The following is a 17,433-nucleotide window of genomic DNA, read 5'->3' as shown; positions in this document are numbered from 1 at the left end:
AACTAAAAATCTTCAACTCTCAGCTCACTATTAGAATCACCCCCACACAAAGAAAAATCTGAAAATTCAGAAGAAAGTTCTATATTTTGTAAGTTGGTCTGAACTTCTGCTCTTTCCTCTACACTGATCCAAGTGAACATGACTTAGTGATATCTGTTTTTGGAGAATTTTCACAGAACAGGAATTTGCCATCTCTTTCATCTCAGATTATGAGAGAAACCAAAGAAATCTACGGTGCGGAAGAGTAGTAGACAAAAAGAGTTTTTAGGAGAGTTTGAAATGTTCTCCTTAGAATAAGGAGACAGAGAAAGGCTTCTGATTTTCACATGAGGAATCCAGAACATAAAAACATGGCTGATTCAGCCTCCCATGAAGAAAGGGAGCAAAGAAAAAGTAGTGGCAGAACTAAATTTCCAAGGATTTGTCATGGCGAGGACTGAGTCCCCTGTGGGACTTCTCTGTGTTGACACATGATCCTTGACACTTCTGCATCCTCCACGCCACCCCTCACTTCTACTTCCCTGACTTTTTAGACCTCCTCATATTCCAGAAATTGAAGGAGCAGTAAGTTGTGGCTTTTTCCTGCACAAGTATTAGGAAACAAAAATAAAAATTTTCCTGATTTCACTGCCTGACACAGCCCATGTGTATACTGGAAAAGAGCCAGCAGAAATAAAGGGTCGTCTATTGCTGAAACCCTTAAATAGTTAGACTTCTTCTTCTTTTTCTTCTTTTTTTAATATCTTCATTTTTTAAAAGATTTTATTTATTTATTTATCTTTTATTGCACGTAACTTTGTATTTTAATTCTTAGCTGGATCTAGACCCAGTCAAAATTTTCACCCTTGCAAATACTGTGAATATTTGAATTAGTTGTTATCCTTTCATTTGTGCTTTGAAACTGGGTCCTTTCAGAACTCATCTTCTATAGGAATATCTTGGCAAGTACAACCAATAATAATCCAAACACACTCTGAACTTTAATTTTTCACTCCCTTCTTGTATATCTACCATTTTAGTGTGTATGTGGTCTGCTTCCTAGGTTAGAGGAGATGAGAGTGGGGTTTTACCCCAAATATGACTACTATATAAGAGGCACTGCCATCATCCTATACAGTAAAATTTACTTTGCTTCTAGTTTTCTGAATATTAAACTACCATATATTTTAGTTTTTGTAAAAGAAGTAGTATAATTTAAGGTAAAAAATAACATAACAACACAAAATTTTGGTGGCTCACCAAAATTAACTGTCATCTTATATATACGCAGTTAAATAGGGAATTGCCAAGCACCTTTATATGGAGACTTAGGGATTCTGGTGTCTTCCATCTTGTGGCATCTCTATTTTCCCAGGTCACTTCCAGTCATATACAGGATACACTGCTTTGGTCTGGTCTATGAACAAGGAGAGAAAAAAAGGAAGATGTCTTGGCCTAGTCCGAGGTGATATGTACCTCTCCTACTGAAGTTTATTGGAGAGAACTTGCTTATCATCATGGAAACTAGGAAATGTGTTCTGCCTACAGTTAGAAAACAGGATTTCTGAACATCTTGTGGATCTTGGTCACCTTCTGCATTGTAAAAAAATACATTAACATACAACAGAAAATATCATCTCCGTGTTTCCTCCTCACTTAATGAGTTATTTTATTAACTCTGAAGGAGTATTTTCATGATCTGGATTATGCCTCTCCACCACCAAATTCTTACATTGGGATCTAACCCTGAATGTGACTATTTTGGAGATAGAGCCTTTAAAGAAGTAATTAAGGTTGAATGAGGTCATGGGGTGGGGGAGGCCCTAATCTAAGATGACTGATGTTCTTATAAGAAGAGAAAATGATTCCAGGGATCTGTCTTGCCCTTGCAAGTCAGGGAGAGAGGCCTTAGAACAAATAAATTCTGATAGCAACTGATCTTGAACCCCTAGACTCTAGTACAGTGAATAATAAATTTCTGTCATTAAGTCACCCAGACTATGGTATTTTGTTATGGCAGCCCTAGCCAACTAACACAAATGTCACAATTTTTGTTTGTGTAAATGTTTTAAGCAGTCCTCTGAATTTCAGCATAAAAGTATTTGAGTGTGGTAAAAATATATTAAATACTCATCTTTCAAGATTTTGTGGTCATCTTTGGGTTCCCTTTGTTATTTTTGTATTATTAATAAAAAATAAATAAATATACTATTCTAGGTATAATATATTTTTAAAATTCCAGGGGGAAATATAGATTGATAGAAGAAAGGGACTTCTTAGCAGTCTCTCACTTATGAAGTAGAGCAAAAGTCATGAGAGCAAGGGAATTGTTATAATGAGAATGTCCGACTTCTAAAATTTGTGAGATGAACATGTAGAGGGGTTACACAAGACATCAAACTAAAATATAAACAAAATCTAAAAATAGATCATATCATTTCATCCAGGTTTTGTTTAGAGAGCACATATTTGTTTAGAGGCTTGTGAACTTCTATTCATGTAAAATCCCTCTCTCAGAAGCCAGTGGTAGATGAGATACTACACACAGACAGGTGATACATTCAAGTTTCTATCTTAATATCTTTCTCCTTATAAATGGGTTTCTATAACAAATTGCTGGTTTGGAAAATAAAAACTGATGTTTAATGAATATATAAACATGAGTTTATTTGATTTCCATCAGTCAAACAAATGCAGTGCCTGCCATTAACATTTTATGAAAACTGGGACTCCATCTAGGTAGATGAATTTTTAGGAAGAAAATTCACCCTCCTCTATGATGTGTATTGATAGAAAATCACATTATGAGGTGGAAACTGCATCATGTTAAGAAAATAAAATTAAAAGTTATAAATGGTATCTTGCAACTTACAAATTAATTTATCATGTGCAAACTTTGTGAACAGTTTAGTATAATAAAAATAGCAAGCACCAAATTGTGCGAATAAAAATGCAAAAGGGGAACTAGAAAATGAAACAGTATTCTTACATAGAAAATTATCTTAATCATCATGACTGGAAAGACTAAATAGTGTAAGTAATATGCGCTTATTTAAAAATGAGTTTGAAAAATGATATACAAACACAGTTGAATGATGGCACCTAGTTAAAAAAAAATCAAAGAAATTTCTCATTTTTGTATGTCAGGACACTAATACCAAGTCTTAGATTATTTTCAATAATATAGTGAATCATGATTTGTGACCTTTCAGTAAATTTATAAATAAATATTTTGTTAATTCCGTTATAAAATAAAACCACCAAGTTTCAAGTTATTAAATGTTAACAATTCTATCTTTAATGCCTAAAAGAGTTCCTGACATTAATATGCTCTTAGTAAATATTGTTGAATGCATTCTATAGTGATCAAAAAGTACTTTAAGATTCAGTCTACCCAGAATTTGAATCTTTGGCTTAGAGTAAAGAAAGAGAGCATGCTTGAGGAAAAATGGTAAATATGAAAATATGTGATTACAGGCATACATCGTTAAAGTCCATGAAAATGAAGAGATCAAAATACTTCAAAATTATTAAAATATTTTATGCTTTGTTAAGTTTTATATTAACATAAATGCATATTATCAATGAGAAGACTGACAAGAAAACACATACTTCATGGAAAAAATAATAAAAATATAACCATTTAATACTGAAGACAAAAAAGCAAAAAATTACTTCTGTACATCTTTATTGCATATAAAATTTGAAATGGAAATAAAAGTAAAAAATATGAGACTTACATATATCTTTAACAACTGAATAGAATCTCAAGTTATTGGAGATTCCGATGGACATCAAAAGACATAACTTAAGCTTCAAGATGGTTAAAGCACACTAATTAAATAAGTTAATTCAATTTAATTGAGATAACAAATTAATATCTCCATTGTATTAAAGTAACTTTAGGAATAAATGGTTTACTAATACTAAAGTTATCAAATTTTATAATCATTGTGAAAAGTAGTGCTAAATCTTTGTGTACTATCTTATAAAAAATGAATGTAATGTAGAATTTTTATTTTAAAAATTAAAAACCAAGGGTGCCTGGGTGGCTCAGTCATTAAAAGTCTGCCTTCGGCTCAGGTCATGATCCCAGAGTCCTGGGATTGAGCCCCACAGGAAGCCTACTTCTCCCTCTCCCACACCCTCTGCTTGTTTTCTTTCTCTCATTGTCTCTCTCTCTCTCTGTGTCAAAAAAATAAATAAATAACCTTAAAAAAATTAAAAACCAAATTAAAATCGATTGAACTTTGTAATTAGAATTTACACCGGGTTATCATGCAGTAACTTAAAATAAGGTACCCAGGTATCTATATATTTTTTATATATTTTTGTATTTATATGAGAATGCTTACTTGATGTAACTATTTATTTTATATTTCCTAATTTTCCAAGTAAGGGAATGGTTTTAGAAACTAAAAATTAATGTCATCACAATAATTAGGGTATATTAAGTCAAGAACTGGCTATAGGTTCAAGTGAACCAGCATATTTGGCCAAATATGTTGAGGTTTCAAATATCAGAGCAATGTAGTGTAACATTTAAATAATATAAGGTAAGAATTACAAAAATCATGCAGGAATATTTGAATAATGAATGATTAAATCATAATTATTTCTAGAATTTCTTATAAAAATACTCAAATAATGTACAAAAATGACAATATTAAAATATCACATTTTTAAAAAGATTTTATTTTTTTAAATTTATTTTATTTTATTTTTTATTTGACACAGAGAGAGAGATCATGAGTAGGCAGAGAGGCAGGCAGAGAGAGGTGGAAGCAGGCGCCCTGCTGAGCAGAGAGCCCAGTGCAGAGTTTGATCCCAGGACCCTGGGATCACGTCCTGAGCTGAAAGCAGAGGCTTAACCCACTGAGCCATCCAGGCACCCAAGATTTTATTTATTTATTGGACACAGAGAGAGAGAGCACAAGAGAAAGAGAAGCAGGCTACCCACCAAGCAGGAAGCTCTACATGGGGTTCGATTCCAGGACCCTGGGATCATGACCTGAGCCGAAGTCAGACACTTAACCATCTCAACCACCCCAGGTGCCCCAAAATATCACATTTATTTGAATTACCTATATTTTTATTTGCATCTAATCTCTACTTTCTTATTTACCTGATTAGTTGTAATGAAAACTGATATATCATTAATAAATTATAATTAAGAGTTCAATTCAGAACAAATAAGAATATTTTGGGCACTGCAATTTTCCTATTTGTCCTCTTGCTTATTGAAAATAATGTGTAAAAGTAAGAGAAGTTTCAGAAACACTGGTTGAAGCAAAAAGGGCAAAATAAAAAGATTAGGCTATAACATTAAAAGTTAAAATTATAAGATTCAAATTATAAATTAAAAGTTAAAGAGTAAAATGAGAAACTTACCAAGAAATGAGAAAATCGAAATACTTAGTCTTGGAATAAACCATTATTAATAAACCAGTACTTAAAGTCAGCAATGCTTCTGATACAACTGAATGTACAGTCATACGGTGATTAAACTTCTAAAAACGGCATCATTACTATTTCATAATGCAGAATCATTTCAATAGAAATAATGAAAATATTTTGCTAACTTCCTGCATAACCAGAATAATTCATAATTTGAAAGTATATTTTTTGCTGATTAACAAAACATGTCAATTTCAAGGATCAAGTAGACATAATTGTGATTTAAACATAATACTTGGGCGCCTGGGTGGCTCAGTGGGTTAAAGCCTCTGCCTTCGGCTCAGGTCATGATCCCACGGTCCTGGAATCGAGGCCAGCATCAGGCTTTCTGCTCAGCGGGGAGGGGAGCCTGCTTCCCTTCCTCTCTCTCTGCCTGCCTCTCTGCCTACTTGTGATCTCTGTCTGTCAAAAAAAAAAAAAAAAAAAAAAAAAAATCTTTAAACATAATACTTAAATTAACTGAAAAATAGGCATGCCACTATAAGAACTTCTGTATTTTGACATATGTTCCTCTTCATTCTTTTCAAGAAATAGGAAAGGAAAATAATTGATCCAACGAGTGAGTTTGAAATGTGTTTGAAGTATTTGAAATGTGTTGTCCAGGTAAGCGCAAGGTGAACTCTCCTTCCCGGGCCTTCTAATAGTATCAGAAACGCTAGTTCAAAACTAGGGATACAGAATAGAAGAAAATGATCCCAAGAAATGACTGATTTTGTTTTGCCAATATTGGTTATGATGACCAAGGTTTTGTTGCTTTATATACTATGTCATAATTTGACATGAGAAATATAATAAGACTATACTTCTTAAACTAGGTGAAAGCTTAATGGAAATGATGGTTAGTCTACTCTTACAAATTCCCGATTCCAATATCAGAACAGCAATAAAACAGCTAGAATGGTCTCAAGGTATTAGTTCATTACCTTAAATAGTTCCCCTTGCTGTTATGTTTCTCCTGATCTTTTACTTTTCTTGCTACCATGGATTTTAACTCAGTCTATTATTTAAATTAGAGGGAAAATTACATTGCACCAAAAATTCTGTACTTTAGTGCTCTAATCCAAGCAAAAAAGTTCTTCAAACAAACCAGCCAACTGTAACACTTGATATATTGCACTTTTGGGTGAAAACCTAATAGCAATAAACTTTTATTAAGTTGGAGCCTCTAATTATGGAACATGGCTAGGAGAAGCCAAGTCTTGCAAAATCCTATCATGTACTTTTAATACATGTCTTCTAACCCAAACAGTACAGAGGGATATTTTAAAAATAAAACTGTTAAAACAGCAAATTTCAAAACCACGGAAATTTGAAATCTGAATAAAACTATTATTTACTTTTATTAATAACAGTATTATTTATACTTTTATTTATACCTTTATTTATAAAGGAAGTATTAACTTCCTTAGGCAAATATCTCATATGTTACGGAAAGACAGTTCATCCAATTGTAGAGATATATGTCCACTAATGTTATTTTTTTAATTATGAATGATTTGTTGCATTCACTTATTAGTTACTACTAATAACTGCCACAGCTAACACTGATTTTGTTATTTTTAAACGTCAGTATTATATTGAGAACTTTACATATGTTTAAGTTGACATAGAATTCTCACAAGCGCAGTGTGTAGGTATAGGTCTGCTGAGACATGCAGTTGGCATTCACACCCAGATCTATCTTCAGAGCCAGTGCCCTCAACCACTACATTAAAGTGAATTGAAATATGAAGGTAAACACATGATTTCTAAGACTGGTATGCTGTAATTTTCAGACAAATTAGCCTAACTATTAACAGAAAGCATGTTGTGCCAGCTACGGGCTACTGGAAAGATGCCTTGTTTTCTTTTCGTCAGGTTAATTCTGCACGCTCTGTGTCCAAGGCCAAGTTCTCTGGAAACAAATTCAGAAAAAGAGATTTGCATATACAATGTTTAGTGGAGAGTACTTACACAGAGTACTCAGCACCAGTACTTAGGAAGGAGTGAAGGAAGCAGGATGTGGCAGACCAGTTGAACTCTGAGGTACATAACTACACATTGTAGAGCATGGACAGATCTTAAAAACAAACAAACAAACAAAAATTTTATGTTAAGGGAAAGATACCAGACACAAAAGGCCCATTATTGGATGATTCCATTTATATGAAATGTCCAGAATAGAAAAGTCCATAAAGGCAGAAAGTAAATTAGTAATTTCCAGGGCCTGGGCATAAGAGAAAATGAGGAACAACTGCAAATCAGTATGGGATTTCCTCTATGGGTGCTAATTTCCCAAAATGGTGATGGTTGCAAGAGTCTGAATATATTTTAAAGACTATATACATGAATGATGAATATATTTAAAAGACTGAATTTTACAATTTAAAAGGATAGACTTATGGCATGGTAATTATAATCTCATTACCTGTCATAAACAAACAAACAAACAAACCTGCAACTCAAAAAGTAATGCAAAATATCTCCAAGGGCTCTAAACATCCATATTATATAACAAATTCATCTTTTTTAATCAGAGATTTCAAAATCCACTAAAACTTTCTGATTTCAGGGTGCCTGTGTAGCTCAGTTGGTTGAGCGCCTGCCTTCGGCTCAGGTCATGATCCCAAGGTCCTAGGATGGACCCCTATGTCGGGCTCCCTGCCCAGTGGAGCCTCTACCTGCTGCTCTGCCTACTTGTGATCTCTCTCTCTGTCTCTCTGTCAAATAAATACATATAATCTTTAAATTAAAAAAAAGACTTTCTGGTTTCTAATTAAGGTAAATCATCAAATTCTCATTAATTTTAGTTTGGCTATACTTTTTGTGGGTGGATTAACTAACATTATTTACCTGAGAATATACATCTAGTATGTCATATATCATCATCAAGATACTTTTTTAGAACCATAACAAAAAATCCAAACGTGAAATTATAAGGAAACTTTACTTCTTTTAATTTTTTTTTTTTTTTTTTAATAAAAGGAGATGGACCCTTGGGCGCCTGGGTGGCTCAGTGGTTTAAAGCCTCTGCCTTTGGCTCAGGTCATGATCTCAGGGTCCTGGGATCAAGGCCCACATGGGGCTTTCTGCTCAGTAGGGAGCCTGCTTCCCCCTCTCTCTCTATCTGCCTCTCTGCCTACTTGTGATTTCTGTCTGTCAAATAAATAAATAAAATCTTAAAAAAAAAAAAAAAAGGAGATGGATCCCAAAGAGATAAAATGTAATTGGGCTCTACTACTTATTTTTTTAAAGATTTTATTTATTTATTTGACAGAGATCACAAGTAGGTAGAGAGGCAGGCAGAGAGAGAAGGGGAAGCAGGCTCCCCCTCCAATGTGAGGCTCATTCATAGAACCCTGAGATCATGGCCTGAGCCTAAGGCAAAGGCTTTAACCCACTGAGCCACCCAGGTGCCCCAGACTCTACTACTTATGATCATAACTTGACTTTACTATGATGGACTGATATTCTACCCTTCTTAGAGCTCTTACACTATAATATTATATAAGCTTTTCATGTTTAATTTTAAAGGCCCTTTAGTGTGTGTGTATTTCTTGCTTACTTCTATTGTTAGGTCAAATTATGAATTAAATGTCAAAATGCTTCTTAAAATACTTCACTGTGATTAATAAATAATGTTTCTACTAGTTCTATTTTTAAATTGATACACATTACGATGTCTTACTAGAAAACATGTAATCTTGATCATGATACATTGCATGCTTTATCATTTCAAGGTTTATTGAAAGAAAATCTGATGAAAAAAGTGCTTGTATTCTGGGCACTTGGGTGGCTCAGTCCATTAAGCATCTTCCTTTAGCTCAAGTCTTGATCCCAGGGTTTTGGGATCCAGTCTCACATCCAGCTCCCTGCTCAGCGGGGAGCCTGCTTCTCCCTCTGCCTCTGTCTGCCTGCCTGCCTGTGCTCGCTCTCTCTGACAAACAAACAAACACCAAAAAACTAACTTTAAAAAAGAAACAGTGTCAAAATCATGATTATTTGTCTATTATTCATGGCCCTTTAATAATATTGTAACTATGGAAGGCAATCATTTACCTTATAAACAGACACAGAATTAGTGGTAGAGATAAAGTGTTTAGATACAGTTTTAAAAGGGAGAAAAAATTGTTTAAACTACTTCCAAAAAATTATCTATGCCCACCATAATAACTTACACTAAATGCTTTTTAAATGTTTCTAATTCTATTAACTAATTCCCTAGCTTCTTTAAGTCTCGTTAACTAAGGATTTTAATTCAGTATCCAGGTATTTTCATTTGACTTTGTAGGTCAAGTCACATTTAAAGTCTGACTAGTAAGTTTTATAGATGCAAACTTTTAAAACAAGAAGCCTAAAATTATTTTAATATTTTTTCTTAAGACTTTATTTATTTGATGGAGAGAGAGAGGCACAGAGAGAGAGGGAACACAAGCAGGGGAGTAGAAGAGGGAAAAGCAGGCTTCCCGCCAAGCAGGAGCCTGATGCGGGGCTCAATCTCAGCACCCTGGGATCATGCCCTGAGCTGAAGGCAGTCACCCAACCAACTGAGCCACCCCAAATATTTTAATATTTTAGTATAAATTATGGATTCACTAGGTAATAATAATATTTGGCATTATGAGTGCTAAAAGACTCAGTGTAGTTCAGAATTTATATGACAAAATTTTCATTTGAATATTGAATTATGACATTATTATGGAATAATGGAATGTTACCAGCTATTTTGTTATTTTGTACACACATACATATAATCTATCGTGTGCCAACAATATGTGTAAGCACTCTGAAATACATACAAGTAGATCTACTTACAAATGCATGTATATAGCACCCACTTTTTTCAAATTAGACTTATATTTTAATAATAAACTTATTTTGCTACTATAACTTCACCTGCACAACATGGCCAAGATATTTTATAGAACATATATATGCATTTCTATTGTATAAGATAATATAATGAAGTATGAAATAATACATAAGAAACAATGTTAATGCCCCTTTTCTCATAACCTCTTTATTGGCATTTACTATCATATATTTTCATAACTTCTGTGTGTACTAATATTCTAACTTTTGATGGTTTTAAGTTGAAAATCTGTGTATAGAATAAAATCCCACGGAGAAGTATAAAGTGTTGTATTAATGCAGTATTGAACATTCCTCACTGAAAATTTATTATGCATTCTTACAAAACACTTGAATGCATTTGCATTATGTATGATTTTAAAATTTTCTTTTATGTTCCATTTATGTAAAATAAACACATTAACATTCAAACATTTAGACATGTATAGACACCTACTTACATCTACTTACATGTTTGTCTTAGTTTCTTGGGTTTCCATAAAAATACCACAGACAGAGTGGCTTAAACAATTGAATTTTATTTTCTCTCAGTTCTAGTGTTCACATGTCTAAGATAAAGGTCCCAGGAATGTCTGTATCTAGTAAGGGCTCTCTCTTTGGGCTGCCTTCTCCTTGTATTCTCAAATAACTTCCTTTGTGTTTAGGGATTCAACATATAAATTTTGGCGTGACAAAACATTCAGTCTATAACTGCTGTTTTTTAGGACACTTTTTATAAGTTTATATTTGTTTCTATTTGAAACCATTTCAATTTTTAATCATAGTAATATAATTTATGCAATAAAATAACAGAAATTGATATTAATCTATAAACAATAAGGTAGTTGTAGTTTGGTCTACAAGCAAAGACTATCACAGAAAAAAAGTTATTTACTTCATTAAATGTAACACAAATTTTGAGAGGCAATGATCATTCATTCTATCTTAGCTTGGTTTAACAACAGTTACTACATCACTGTTATGCAGGCAGATACATGTGATATATGTATATTATTATATATGATGTAATAAGATGGTGATAGTATTACATATACATCATACAGTTGAAAATGTTAGTTTTGTAAATATCTAAACTTATTATGTTGGACTTTTAGGGCAACTAAGAGACTTGTTAATCCTTAATGACAGATTTTCAGAGCATCAGAACCTCATCTTTCCCAGGAAGCATCCCTTTTCACACAGTCAAGTATGTTTCCTTTCAGGAGGTGGAAAAACTGTGTAAAGTTGGGATATTACACATTTCTTATATTTATTAAATAGTTGTTTGCAAAGCATATGTAAAACAGTAGAGCACTTGATATTCCGAACATTTTTTTTTTAAATTTCAAGATTTTATTTAAATTCTAGTTAGTTACTACATATGGTAAAGTTAGTTTCAGGTGTAGAATTTAGTGATTCTATGCTACTTATATGTGGTGTCCAGGGCTCATCACAATAGGTGCCCTTTATTTTTTATTATTATCCATACAATATTTCATTAGCTTTTATAATTTCTATAAGAGTTTGGATACCTTAGCAATTCCAAATACTTAGCCTCCCTGTATTTGCAACATTTTCTTTCTAATTTTGTGCAGCCATCTTGATACTGAGCTCATCCATTTGACTTGACTTTGCCAATATTATTTTTAACAAGTGTTATATAAGCCCTTGATAATGAATTTTGTAGTTAAACAGCCCCTTTCTTGACCTCAAATACTCTCATAAGACTATGCCCAAGTTAGCCTGCAGGCATATAGGATATGCTATATGTTGAAAAACATATAGGATAGAGTCAAATATCCTAAAACATATAGGATAGAGTCAAATATCCTAAATCTCTCAAGTCATTCTAAACCAACTCAAAGTCAACCTAGCACTAGATGTAAATGAGCCTAGTCAAGATCAGCAGAGCCAAGTAAATGACCTAAAGTAATCATACAGTCATATGAGTGAGCTTAGTTGAAATAAGCTGAGTCCAGTCCATTAACCCTGAAACCTGATGACTCATGAGCTAAATGGATATTTATTGTTTGTCACCAAGTTTGGTGGCTGTTTGTTATCATGGCAAGAGATAACTGTTGCACCTTAAAAAGTCATTTATTTTACCTAAAATAATAGCAACATCTAGTAAACTTATATATTTATTATACTTTTAAATTCTTCTGATAAATCTATCAGAAGATTTGGGCACTTGGGTGGCTCAGTTCGTTAAGTGTCTCCTTTGGCTTGGGTCATGATCTCAGGGTTCTGGGATCCAGCTCTGCATCAGGCTCCTTGCTCAGTGGTGAGTTTGCTTCTCCCTCTACCCTTCCTCCCACTACTCATGCTCTCTTTCTCAAATAAATAAATAAATAAATAAAGTCTTTTTAAAAAATCTTCTGATAAATCTAACATATGTGTTCTGATAGTTTATGCCTCCATAAAAATAGAAAATCTGAGCCCCACTCTTCTTTAAGAAGTGACTTAAACATGCCATGTCTTCGCTTCCTCTCTGATAAAATGTGGAAACCATACCTCTTTCATAGATCTATCGCAGATATTAAACCAGTAATTTATATTAATTATATTAACAACTTAAAAGAGTGTCTTATACTAGCATTAATTAAGGAGTTTATTACTATTACCACTATTATTGCTAAGAAGATTTATAAGGCATGGGAGGGAGAATAACAGACCCACAAAGTCCACAACCTTGGGACTGCGAATATGTTAGATTCCATGGACAAAAGGAATTAAGTTTCCAGATGAAGCTAAGGTCATTAATCAAATGACCTTAAAATAGGAAGAAATAGGGAGACTCCCCTGGATTGTCTGAGTGGGTTCAATGTAATTAAAAGGGTCCTTAAAAGTGCAAAACATGAGAAGAAGAGGACAGTCAGAAAAAAAGGTATAACCACAGTTCAGGATCAGAGAGGTAATGTTCCCTGCTTTGAAGACTGAGGAAGGGATGTCATGAGTCAAGAATGCAGACACTATCCAGAAGCTAGGAAAGGCAAGAAAATGGATATCCGCCTAGAGCATCTGGAAAATAACTTAGCCCTGACAACTCACTGATTTCAGCCCAAAACAAGCTGTCATATTTCTCACCTAGACACCTGGAGAATAATAAATTTGTGTTCTTTAAGCCATTAGCTTTATGGTAAATTGTTATAGCAGTAATAGGAAACTAACACAAAATGATAGAAATTTCAGCAAAGAAAATAAAATTGGATACAATATATATTTGATCTTAAATTCCCAATTCCCAATTCTTTCCATTAGAATCCAACACGTCTTTATACAACTTTTTATCTTCTTCACCGCAACAGAAATGTACCTTGTCTTCACCTAAGAAAGAATTCTAAAGTTTAGAAGTCCCATTTCTTGCTTACATCTAAATTTGAAGTCCTTATTCCCAAGATGCTTGAGAACAGAAATGTCAGTTTCACCCAGAGGATGACCTTAATCTATGGCCTCCAAGACAAATCCATTAAAATTATAGTATAAAATATAAAATGGTGCCAAAAATGTTAGCACACTAACTGAGACTTTTATCATTAGAACAACCTTCTTACAAGGGGTGGGAACTTGCCACACAAACTGTTCCTTAACTGATAAGGGCGGTTAACTGTGCCTAGACTGTGCATACAAATGTATGGTTTCCTTATGAAAGTCTGAATTTCTGTATGTGCTATATTACTGAAGGTAGTCTACATAACCAGTACCCCTACAAAGAACTCTGGGGTTATATCATTAATGGGACTTTTGGAATAGAAAACTTGTACATGTCATATCTTTTTTATTACTGGAGAAATGAGCACATTCAGAGTATCTATTCACAGGAGAAAGGGAGTAGAAGATAACCTGTGCATGTGTGCATGGATTTCTCCAGATTCTGCCTGTGCCATTGATGAGGGAGCAGGAGGCTGGCTGAGGACAGAGCAAAAGCTGGCACCTTGCACCTCCTCTCCACCTGCTCCCCTCGGTAATATGTGTCACATTCCTCAGGCACCCCTGACTGCCCTAAAAGAAAAACAAATAGTTAACTTGCAGAGATCACAGTCCTGCAAAGCAGGAGTCCCCCTTGGTTTAGGAATGTCTTTGAGATTTACAATAAAGAAGTTACCTTATCAATAGCCCAATTTCCAAAGGCACATAACTCAGTTCCTCAAGCCCTAATGTCACCCTCCCCTCCATAAAAACTGAAGGAGGCTGATGCAGAAGGGAAAGTAAATAAAGTTATATTTCTTCTAAACCCAAATCTCACTAACAAGGACACTTGATAGGAGAAATGTGAAACTTTATCTCTAGATCTCCAAGATAGTGTCGAGAATCATTCCCAAGCATATGGCCCACTGATATACATCTAAAGAGTCTCACAAGAAGATTTTTACTACTAGTAATGAATAACCTTTCTCCCAACAATAGCTAGCCCCTCAAGGTCCTGGAGACCTTGCTTCCAAAATTCCTTAGAGACTAACATCACCCCCTTAACCTTACCTTCCCCCAACCACAGGGTACATAAACTGCCATCCCTCACAACCCGGCGCAGCATCTCCGTCTGCCGACGGGTCCTGTCCCCATGCTCTAACAAACCAAACCACCTTTTTGCACCAAAGACATCTTAAGAATTCTTTCTTAGCCGTTGGCTCCAAACCTCACCCCACTGAACCTCACCTATGTTCAAGAACTTCATCACCATCTTTTATTTCCAATCCTGTCATGTAGCTCTGCAGATTAATAAGCCTTCGCCACAAATACAACTACATGCTGAGTTCTATAAGTTGTTTCAGTAAGTTATTGGTTATTGAAGACCACCAATATAGAAATATTAATAGCTTCTCATTAATAGATAATTATTCAGTCTGACCTAACATATGAGTTGAGAAATTTAATAGTAGATTCCACACTGAATCTTAGAAATCAAGGATTTTTTTTTCTTTTTTCTTCCATCAGTTGAGATAAAGATCTAGCTAAATTCACCTCTGCTCTTCCTACAGTTATCTGCGGTTAGTCTACTTCAGGAAAGGGCAACACAAATCTGGTTCAAGTACCTGGTTATTTTCTTCTTTACCAGAATGATCGGTGACCCTCTATTTTAATCACTTCCTAATTAAGATTTTCCCTGGAATTTATAGGCAAATAATAAAAGTGTACAACAGAAACATTTTTATTCTAAAGTAAGTACAACTTATTCAAAACATATTCATAGGGGCGCCTGGGTGGCTTAGTGGGTTAAGCCGCTGCCTTCAGCTCAGGTCATGGTCTCGGGGTCCTGGGATCGAGTCCCACATCGGGCTCTCTGCTCAGCAGGGAGCCTGCTTCCCTCTCTCTCTCTCTCTCTGCCAGCCTCTCTACCTACCTGTGATCTCTCTCTGTCAAATAAATAAATAAAATATTTAAAAAAAAACAAAAAACAAAACATATTCATACTCTGGTATGGTACAAAAAGTAATAGTAGTCATTGTCAATTTCCAATATGCCATGTTATCATTTGTATTTTAGTGTAACAACAGGATTTTATGTCTCCTTCAACATACTTTAAAAATTTAAAAAGTTAGTAAAAAATAATGAAGAGTGCTATATCTGGGGCCAGACCATCTAGGCTTTGAGTCATGCTTCTATCATTTTCAAATTGTGTAATCTTGGGGAAATCACATTAGCTCCTCCTGACTCCATTTCCTCATCTGTTAAATAGAATTGATAATCTGATAATACTACAGATACCCAAATGGAATTTCTGTAAGACTTAAGTAAATTAATACATGCTAAGTGCTTAAATCTGAACCAGGCATATGGAGTATTTATTTTAAAGATTTTATTTATTTATTTGACAAACAAATGGAGTACAGGCAGGGGGAGTGGCAGTAGAACAAGAGGGAGAAGAAGGCTCCCTGCCAAGCAGGGAACCCGATGCTAGGCTCAGTCCCAGGACCCTGGGATCATGACCTGAGCAGAAGACAAACACTTAACCTAATGATCCACCCAGGAGCCCCTGGAATTTTTAAAATATTAGTTATTATTATGATTTTAAGCTTTTGGTATATACTGATGCCAAGTTTTCACCTTGCTAGTGTTTTGGAGAGAAACATGCAGAAGGAGGAAGTGGTAAGTTTTAATATAAGCAATTGAAAATATGTTTAAGACCATCACCAGAGCTACTGTGATTTTCCAAAAAAAAAAAAAAGGTCCAACTTTTCCTTTAACAAAATAATAGTTCAAACTTTCTGAATGTAAATAAAGGAAAATAAATAAAAATCACATGCATTAACATTTAGTCTATCAGTAGTTAACAAATCCATTAACGTTTATAAGGCTTTCCTAGAGTGCACAATGGTCTGATTTTGTATGTTAATATGTGTAGATACCTAAAGAAGATATAATACCTAACGAAGATGACCAGTTTTTCAATCTCAAAAGAAAATTATCTAATTTCATTCTCTGAGATGACTTTAGATAGAATTAACTTTACAATATGAGAACAATAAACAGAAATAACAAAAGTAGAAGCTGGACTGAGTATCAAATATTGAAATAGAGCCTAGCAGTTTTTCCACAACCTCACAAAAGTTTTTATTATTGTCAAACAATTGAAATATAATTGCAGGATTGTGGGAATATTTATAGTATTGCACTTAATTTAAAGACAACATATCAGATAAATAAATTGTATCAGACAAATAAAATAAATAAAATAAGATAAATAAAATAAATAAGATTAAAAAATCCAGAAATGGAAAAAAAAGTACATATAAAAAGAACACGCTTTTTTTTGTTTGTTTGTTTGTTTGTTTCAAAATGAATTTGTGTATATGTGTGCGGTCTTCACATAAAAAAGGGAGAATTTTGATGAAGTGTGTTACGTGTATATCATTGAAGAATCATTAACTCAAAGCATCATGTTAAAATTTGAAATATTTAATTATTGTGAACTAATTGTTTTATCATAAAAAATCAAACAAAATTAATATGTTATGTTGAACTTTACAAATTGAAAAGAAAATATGTGTATTAAGCCATAAATTAGATTCATTAAATTAATTACAATTCTCTTCTTAATGTTGTCTTAACTTTTTTATTCCTTTGATACTGGTAGCATTAAACTCAATTTAATACATATTATGAATATTTATGAATGATGTACTATATTGCAGATTTTGAAACAGGAATTTTCAGAGATACCAGCTA

This window comes from Mustela erminea, chromosome 2 (assembly GCF_009829155.1).
Source record: "Mustela erminea isolate mMusErm1 chromosome 2, mMusErm1.Pri, whole genome shotgun sequence".
Taxonomy (NCBI): domain Eukaryota; kingdom Metazoa; phylum Chordata; class Mammalia; order Carnivora; family Mustelidae; genus Mustela; species Mustela erminea.
This window is presented reverse-complemented; position numbering follows the sequence as displayed.